Source organism: Mustela lutreola, chromosome 10 (assembly GCF_030435805.1).
Source record: "Mustela lutreola isolate mMusLut2 chromosome 10, mMusLut2.pri, whole genome shotgun sequence".
Taxonomy (NCBI): domain Eukaryota; kingdom Metazoa; phylum Chordata; class Mammalia; order Carnivora; family Mustelidae; genus Mustela; species Mustela lutreola.
In genome coordinates this window covers 108,258,592-108,268,602 of record NC_081299.1, presented here as the reverse complement: position 1 = coordinate 108,268,602, position 10,011 = coordinate 108,258,592, and positions in this window count along the sequence as shown.

Here is a 10,011-nt window from a genome sequence, read left to right as displayed (position 1 = left end):
ATAGAGTTAAGGGTCCATATCTGGGCTCTCTACTATGTTTCACTGGTCTATGTGTCTGTTTTTTATGCCAGTCCCATGCTGTCTTGGTTATCACAGCTTTGTAGTAAAGCTTGAAATCAATCAACATGATGCCCTCAGTTTCATTTTTCTTTTTCAACATTTCCTTAGCAATTTGGGATCTCTTCTGATTCCATACAAATTTTAGGATTACTTGCTCCAGCTCTTTGAAAAATGCCAGTGGAATTTGGATCAGAATGGCATTGAAAGTATAGATTGCTCTAGGCAGTATAGACATTTGAACAATGTTTATTCTTCTGATCCAAGAGCATGAAATTGTCTTCCATCTTTTTGTGTCTTCTTCAGTCTTTTTCATGAGTGTCAAAGAACTTCTTTTAACATTTCTGGCAAGACTGGTCTATTGGCAACAAATTTCCTCATTTTTTGTTTGAGAACTCTTTATTTCTCCTACGCTTTTGAAGGGTAATTTCACAGGGTACAGAATTCTAGGATGCTGGGTTTTTTTTTTTTTCTCTGAACACTTTAAATATTTCACTCCATTCTCTTCCTTGTTGCATGGTTTCTGAGGAGAATTTGAATGTAATTCTTATCCTTGAGCCCAGAGATTCTTTCCTTAGCTGTGTCGAGGCTACTACTAAGCCCATTAGAGGATTTTTCATTTCTGTTAGTATAGGTGGGTTTTTTTTTTTTTAAGATTTAAAAATTATTTATTTGACAGAGAGAGAGATCACTAGTAGGCGGAGAGGCAGGCAAAGAGAAGGAGAAGCAGGGTCCCTGCCGAGCAGAGAGCCTGATGTGGGGCTCGATCCCAGGACTCTGAAATCATGACCTGAGCCGAAGGCAGAGGCTTAACCCATTGAGCCACCCAGGTGCCCCTATTATAAGTTTTTTTGATCTCTAACATTTCTTTTGGGTTCTCAGAATCCCCATCTCTCTGCTTATACTGCCCATCTGTTCTTGCATGCTGTCTGTTTTACCCACTGGAGCCCTTAGCATACTAATCACAGTTGCTTTAAATTTCCAGTCTGGTGTCCACTGACAGATCAATGGATAAAGAAGATGTGGTACACACACACACACACGAATACTACTCAACCATCAAAAATGAAATGTTGCCATTTGCAACAGTGTGGATGGAACTAAAGGGTATTATGCTAAGCAAAAAAGTCATCAGAGAAAGACAGTTATCTTGTGATCTCACTCATATGTGGAATTTAAGAAACAAAATAGAGGATCATAGGGGAAGGGATGGAAAAATAAAACACGATAAAAATCAGAGAGGGAGACAAAACATAACAGACTCTTAATCACAGGAAACAAACAGAGAGTTGCTGGAGGGGAGGTGCATAGGTGGATGGGGTAGCTGGGTGATGGGCATTAAGGAGAACTTGTGATATAATGAGCATTGGGTATTATATAAAACTGAATGAATCACTGAACTCAACCTCTGAAACCAATAATACATTATATGTTAATTAATTGATTTTAAATTAAAAAAGAATAAATAAAAAAAATAAATTCCTGGTCTGGTAATGCTAACATCCCTGTTTTGTCTGAATCTGGTTCTTTTTTTTTTTTTAATAAATAATTTTTTTTAAGGATTTTATTTATTTATTTGACAGACAGAGATCACAAGTAGATAGAGAGGCAGGCAGAGACAGAAGGGGAAGCAGACTCCCCGCTGAGCAGAGAACCAGATGTGGGGCTCCACTCCAGGACCCTGGGATCATGACCTGAGATGAAGGCAGAGGTTTTAACCCAGGCGCTTTTGTCTGAATCTGGTTCTAATGCTTGCTCTGTTTTGTTTCTTTTCTTTTCTTTCTTTCTTTCTTTTCGCTTTTTTTTCTTTTTTAAGATTTTATTTATTTTTTTGGGATAGAGTGAGCATGAGCTGGGAGACAGAGGGAGAGGGGGAAGCAGGCGCCGCACTGAACAGGGAGCCAGCTATGAGGCTCAATTCCAGGACCCTGGGATCATGACCTGAACCGAAGGCAGATGCTTAACTAATTGAGTCACCCAGGCACCCCTCTTTTGCCTTCAAGTATGTCTTTTAATTTCTTCTTGGTAGCCAGGCATGATGTAATGGGTCAAAGGCACTGCTGTAAATAGGTCTTTAATAACACAGTGGTAAGGTGTGAGGGGAGAAGGAGTGTTTTGTGGGCCTGCAATTAGTCTCAGTGAACCTATGCCTTTAGACTATGAACTTCCTGTAGGTTCTCAATCCCTCCACCCCCTCACATGGGGCAGAATGCCTCGAGTGGACTGGAGTTGGGTATTTCCTCTCTCTTTCTGGCAGAGGTTAGGCTCTGGTTAATAGATTCTCCCGAGGGCAGACCTCGTTAAGAGGAATAGAATGCTTGGAGTATTTCAGAATGATTCCCCTTCTCTTTCCTGTGCTGGAAACATGTGGGGATTTTTCTCTAATATTCACTGAGAGAACCTGATAGAGCTCAGGAGGTAAAACTTTCAGGAGTGTGAGAGGCTCCCAGGGACTGAATCTCCCTGGACCTTTTCTCTCTCAGACTCACCTGTGCTGAGGCTCCGACACTCAGTACATTTCAGGTTTCCCTACCTTGACATTCATGAGGTTTCTGGTCCAGTTGTGTATCTTCCTGTTGATCTCTCCATTTGCGGGGGCAGCAGTTTGCCTGTGACCTCACTTCTCTGATGATATGGACATTAAGAAGGGTGGTTGGTTTTTTAGTTTGTTCAGTTTTTCACTTGTTGGGATGAAGTGGTGACTTACAAGCTAGACCAGAAACCCAGGATGTAGTTTTTATGCTGAGCTCAAGAGGCCTGTGGAACATCCAGGTGGAGGTGTTACTCTACTAACGATGCCTGAATGGGGGGTGGTGGTGGTAAATGAGATTACCCAGGGACAGAGTTAAAGTAGGAAGAGAGGAACTATGCAATGTCCTTGAGAAAGACCAACATTTAAGGAAGAAAAAAGAAATGCTAATAAGGCAGAATAAGAATGAACCTGAGAGGTAGGAGGAAAATAAGAAGAATGAGACCCGTGGAACCTAAGGAAATTTTGTTTTAAAGATATATTTCTTTATTTTGAAAGACAGAGGGAGAAGGAGCGTAAGTGAACACACGGGGATGGGCAGAGGAAAAGGGAGAGAGAAAATCCCAAGCAGGTTTCCCCCTGAACACAGAGCCCTACATGGGGCTTAATCCCAGGACCGAGGCATCCCGAAAGAAATGTTTTAAAAGAGGGAATAGCTAACAAGAGTAAATGCTTCTGAAAGGTCAGATAAATTAAGGTGTAGAGATTGTTTCTTGGAGGGAGATTTTTTGGGTTTGGATGAAAGCATTTTGAGTGGTGTGGTATGGCCTTATATGGGTCAGAAAGAAATGAGAAGGAAAAGATGAGGAAATGGAGAGAGCAAGTGAGATTAATTTTTTCAAGAAATTTTCAAGAAATTGGGATGTGAGGGAGTGCTTTTTCTTCTAGCAGGAGATATTTAGGCATATATATATGTTGATGGGAATGAATGCAATGAGCTGGAAAGAAGATACAGAGGAGGGTAGGTAACTGCTGGAGGGAAATCTCTTAGAAGGCAGGGAGGAGGTGAGAACCAGAGCACAGGAGGAGGGATTAACCTTAGAAGGCAAGAGAGATGTCTAGCCCATTTTGACAAGAAACAAGCAGGAAAGAATGCTGTAGGTTGTATATTATGTCTTAATCTTTACAAAACTCTGGGGCTAGATGTCGTTCTCCCCCATTTTTTTTTTTTTAAAGATTTTATTTATTTGACAGAGAGATCACAAGTAGGCAGAGAGGCAGGCAGAGAGAGAGAGAGAGAGAGAGGGAAGCAGGCTCCCTGCTGAGCAGAAAGCCCGATGCAGGACTCGATGCCAGGACCCTGAGATCATGACCTGAGCTGAAGGCAGCAGCCTAAACCACTGAGCCACCCAGGTGCCCTCCCCAGTTTTCAAGTGATGTAACAGAAGCCTGGAAAAGTCAGGTAATCTGTCTAGAGTCACAGCGGAGAACCTAGGTTTTCCCATCCCAAGGTTGCTTTGAATCGCAACTGTGATATTCATTCGCCTCTGATATTTTAAAAGCTTAAGTGCCTCATAGGAAATGCCCTGAAAATGACTGAAATCTAGTTGTGTCCTTGTTTCATGCCTTGATAACCCAGGATACGAAGAGTTTTACTGCCGCAAATGGCAGTGCCATTTGGTAGAGCTCTAGCCAGAGAGGCAGTCTTTAATTAATGTTTGACCAACTCCATACCAAAGGTCTGACTTTTCTTCCTGAATAAGACTTTGCTAGAATAAACAACCTTGCTCTGGCTCTTTGTGTGGCTGAGAAGCCCTAACATGTGTATCTTGTATAACTTAGTCATTCTTTCCCAACAATTACCACCACATGGGTACAATTTGTCTGTGTTGTAGATGAGGGAACTGAGGCTCAGAGAGGTCAGGTAGCTTGCCCAAGGCCACAGAGTAGATGGCAAAGGAAGAATCTGAACCCAAGTCTTTCTGACTCCAAAGCTCTTGCTCTTTCAACAAAGCTTTGCTATATGTAGCTTGAGGAGTCGGAGTAGGGAAAGACCTTCTGGCTGGGGATGAATTATAAGTGCCAACCGTATACCAAGTATTGTTTCAGGTGTTGTAGATGCAATAAATTAATCCCAGGGCAATCTGTGAGATAGGTTCTATTATTGTCTCCATTTTACATAGGAGTAACTGAGGCACCGAGCGGCACAAACGTATTCAAGGTCACACAACCTTTAAGTAGCAAAGCTGGGATTAGAGCCCAGAAACTCTGGCTCCTGATTTTGGGCTATTGCCTCACAGGAAGGGACTATTGCTCTCTAATGAGGAGAATAACTAGACTGGGTTCTCAAAGCTGATTTTCTGACTTCTTCCCTCTTTACCCAGTTTAGTTATTTGACTAGAGGCATAGACTTTGGAGTCTGACCTGGATGTGACTCACAGCTCTATCACTTAAAGTTGTATGACCTTGGGGCGCCTGGGTGGCTCAGTGGGTTAAAGCCTCTGCCTTCGGATCAGGTCATGATCTCAGGGTCCTGGGATTGAGCCCCACATTGGGCTTTCTGCTCAGCGGGGAGCCTGCTTCCCTTGCTCTCTCTCTGCCTGCCTCTCTGCCTACTTGTGGTCTCTGTCAAATAAATAAATAAAATCTTAAAAAAAAAAAAAGTTGTATGACCTTGGACAAATTACTTTCTTTCTCTACCCATTTGGTTTCGTTGTGTATAATGCAGGGACACTGTAAATACATAACTCAAAGAATCTCTATGAGGATTAAATAAGACAAAGAGGGGCCCCCCGGGTGCTTAGTCGGTTAAGCATCTGTCTTCAGCTCGGGTCATGATCCCAGGATCCTGGAATCGAGCCACACATCCGGCTCCCTGCTCAGTGGGGACTCTGCTTCTCCTTCTCCTTCTCCATCTGTGTGTTCTCTCTTTCTCTCTTTCAAATAAATAAATAAATCTTAAAAACAAAATAAAAAATGTGCTCGGCAGGAACACAGCACAATAGACAATGGGTAATAGATGTTACCCATTCTTATCAATACATCGTGAAGTTGACAATAACCAGTAGGATTTGAGCATAGGTTTACTTGACTCCAGAGCCCCACTTCCCCTATTGCACCAGTTACCTCCAAGTGTCCCCATCCTGGTGCTCGGCAGACCCCTCTTGTAGACTTCCCTGATGTCAGTGGATCTGTTAGTGTCCACTCAGGTGGCTCCTTTGACCCTCCCTCTGCCTGACCCACTGTGACAGCAGTTAGCGCTGAGAAGCTAGAAGTGACCAGACTGGGAGTCGGAGGCCAGAGAAGTGGGGATAAGAAGCCAGGGCCAGGGGAGGTCACATGCCTGACTTGCAGTGTTGCTGGCAGCTCCCAGCGGGAATGTGCAAAGACTACGGGATAATGTCATGGCCAAGTTAGGGTCTGACTTAGACAAATCCTTGTATAGAATGATTCATTACAGGTGGTCTTCTTTTGGAAGTCTGTCATTCTGGCCCCCAGCCCTAGGCGTTAGATTTTGATATTCTTGCATAGATTTTGAAGGTGCTTCTAATACTTCTTTTTTCCATCCATTTTAGAAAAGATTTTTAATGTATTTGTTTGACAGAGAGAGACACAGCGAGAGAGGAAACACAAGCAGGGGGAGTAGGAGAGGGAGAAACAGGCTTCCCGCAGAGGAGGGAGCCCAATGCGGGGCTCGATCCCAGAACCCTAAGATCATGACCTGAGCTGAAGGCAGACACTCAATGACTGAGACACTCAAGCACCCCTATTTTCCATCCATTTTTAATCAGTCATTGAGTCCTATTACATTTTTAAGAAACTGTTTTTGTGTCCTGGCCCCTCATTTTTTTTTTTTTTTTAAAGATTATTTATTTATTTATTTGACAGAGAGAGAGAGATCACAAGTAGGCAGAGAGGCAAGCAGAGAGAGAGAGGAGGAAGCAGGCTCCCTGCCGAGCAGAGAGCCCGATGCGGGACTCGATCCCAGGACCCTGAGATCATGACCTGAGCCGAAGGCAGCGGCTTAACCCACTGAGCCACCCAGGCGCCCCCTGGCCCCTCATTTTGAGACCTGAGAATGCCTGTGGGGAGTGCTGTTCTTCAGAAGGCTGCAGTAGTGTAAAAGGTTCTAGATTTCCCAGGGTAGTCTGAGAAAGCATAGGTTAGGAAGATTCTGTGTGAAGGAGAGAAGTCAGGGTCATCACAGGTAAACTGTGGGTGTGCTTCAGGTACTAAAGGTGAAATAGGGCCCTAAATAGGAGTGTGATCAGATGCCAGCAGGATGGGGGCTGCCACGAGAGTCAGCCCCAAAGGCAGGGTAAATGGTGGGAGTCCAAGGGTGGGGGTGTGAGGAGGATGTTGGGCACTTACCACATGGGGCTATTTGTTTGGCATGGGATGAGCCCCATTGCTTAAAGCAGGCTTCTCAACTGGGTCCCTCACAGTGCAGCTTGCTGTGGAGGAAAGTGAACACGTGTACGTGTGTGTGCATGTTGGGGGGAGTGGGGTGTGTCCAAAAAATGCAGCCAAAAGCAATACCCTCAATTTTCTTTGAGGTCTTCTGTTTTGTATTGAAGATCTGATTGTTTTAATAGAAAACTGTTCGAGAGGACATTACCAAGTAAAGTGGGTGTTCCTACTTATGCTGTAACCTGTAGGCTCTGTCACTGCTCCTCACCTCACCCCCTAAAAGCCACAGTGGGGGAAGCACAGGCTCAGGGACCTGGGGCTGGGGTATTTTGCTCCACCCTATGCTTACCTTCCTACCTCCTGTACTCGTCCAAACCTCACTTCTCTTACTCGGCTTATTACAACGTGCAGTTAAAATCTTAGAAAAAAACTACATTGTGATGTAATTATTGAAACAATACATATTAATTAAAGACAAGATAGTTCTTAAAAAGCAATGAATTATTATTATTTTTAGAGATTTTATTTATTTATTTGAGAGACAAAGAGAGAAAGAGAGAGGGCATGAGAGGAGAGAGGTCAGAGGGAGAAGCAGACCCCACAGAGCAGGGAGCCCAATGCGCGACTTGATCCCGGGACTCCAGGATTATGACCTGAGCTGAAGGCAGTTGCCCAACCAACCGAGCCACCCAGGTGTCCCTGAATTATTTTTTAAAGTAAAACTTTATTAAATCTTTTGTACATGGATTCATTTTGTATATGAATTCAGATCCTAATGGTATGAAAGGAGACACATAAATATTCTCCTTCCCATTTCCTGCTCCCCTCACCCGACCCTGCCCCGCCATCCTGTTTTTTTTTCTGGGAAGCATCTGGTTTTATCAGTTTCTTATCTATTTAAGTGATTATGGGCAGGTATTCGCCACTATCATTACCCCCCACATGGTGGTTTAATGGACATACTAACAGAGAGACAGATGAACGCTCTCCTGTACTTGCTCTAACATTATGTCTCCTTATCATTACAGATCAGCATATTGAGATCAGCTGTTTTTCATGACTGCCCAGTGAGCAGCAGGCTTTTTTTTTTTTTTTTTTAAAGATTTTTATTTATTTATTTGAGAGATAGAGAGAGAGAGCACAAGCAGGGTGAGCTGCAGGAAGAAGAGGGAGAAGCAGGCTTCCCGCGGAACAGACAGCCCCATGTGGGCCTTGATCCCAGGATCCTGAGATCATGACCTTCGCTGAAGGCAGACGCTTAACCAACTGAGACTCCCACGTGCCCCTGAGTAGCAGACTCCTAATTGGCAGACTTCTTTCTAGTGTCTCTGTCATTTGTGTCACATTAATTATGCTGAAAAATCACTTCCTTGTCAAACCTATGTGCTTTCCCCCGCCAGGTGTGATGCGGTCCTCCCTCTCCCCCACGTTCCGGCATCTGACAGCACACCCATCCCAGCCAGGCCCGGCCTTTCTCTGCTCATTCTTGCCTTCTCTGTGTTTTCTGTTCCTCTCTGCTCTTCCCACCCTGCCCTGCCCAAAGTGGATCTTCCCCTCCGTTCTTTTCTACCGACTCCTCTCTCCACAAAACTGTGGTCTCTCAGCAATGGTGGTGGCATCCACCACTCAGCACTCAGACTTCGTCATTGTCTTACCTGCTGTCACCTACGTGTTGTTGATATGCGCAGCTCTTGTCCTGCAGACTCCATGCAGGCCAGTGATCACATTTTCTGTGTCATTCGCTACTCCTGTGCTGCTTGCAGTCACATTGTTGAATGGAAATTTCATTACAGGAAATCACCTGTAAAGTGGAAATGTTGGGGTCTGGAAGCAAATGGTCAAGAAAGAATTCTTGAGGCATCTTCAGTGCAAAAAGTGATTTTATTGAAACACAGGGACAGGACCCACAGGCAGAAAGAGCTGCACTGGGCTCATGAGGAGCAGCTGATTGTATATTCTGAGGTGGGAGGGATTAGGGATAGCCAAAGTCTCTAAGGAATTTGGAAGCAAGACCTTGAGGGGCTAGCAGCTGTTAGGATGAAGTCATTTACTACTGTCTAGTAAAACCTTAGTTATGGGACCCTATAGATGTGTACTGGTGGGCTATATGCTTAGGGGATGACAGATAACATATATCCTGGGTAGGGGGTAGGTAGAGATAAAGGATTAAAATCCAAAGGGATTTTATGTGTTAAAGGAGACTTATAGGATCTTGGAGGTCAGGCTCATGTCAAGCTAACGTTGCCTTTTACTTCTAGCAAAGTATTAACATCGAGGCAGTTGAGTTTCTAGAGGAAGGTCACTCTGTCTCAAGTACTTGTCAATAGACTGTCAGTTATAAGAAAGCTCAATTTTTTTTTTTCCTTTTGCCTTTGTTCATCACATTGTTATCTATCTCATAGGTTGTAAAATTTGAAAGAAAGCCAAGAAACCTTTTGTGCGTTGACTCACCCCGAATGGATGTAGGGTAGAACAGAGTCCTCTACAGACACCAATGCTGAATCCTCCTCCTCCTCCTTCTAGAAAAACAGGCTTGAGGCTAAGTGCTGTTACTGCTCCAGAGCCTTGATGGATATGCCTGAAGAGGTTGATGGGAACAGGTTGAGCCTTTGCAGGAAGAAGCCACAATGCAGGGGCTGCTCATGGATTAGCTGCTTGGGTAACATGGTAGGATTTTCGCATTATGCACTACAAGTTCTGTGGTCCAGAGAGCTAACTGAAATGATTCTTCCTCCTCTGGTCAATCTTACTGGAAAAATTATATAACGTCATTAAAGAAAACATTAATGATATTACCGTTTTTACTTTTACATAACTGCTTCCAGACTTTGCCCACTTTCATGCAGTAAAAAATATACAGGGTAGCTTCAGTCAGAGTGAATATATCATTTTTCAGGTAAGTGGAAATCTCGGTAGGACATGAGGATTAGTGTTCCGTGGAGGCATCTTCCTCGTCCAGACCCTGTGGCCCTGTCATCTTGATTTTCTCCCTCTCTTCATTTTGGGTTGACTTGCCAGAGATCAGTGTTTTTCTTTCTTCCCTGTTCTCCATGCTTCTTAGAAAGATAGATATA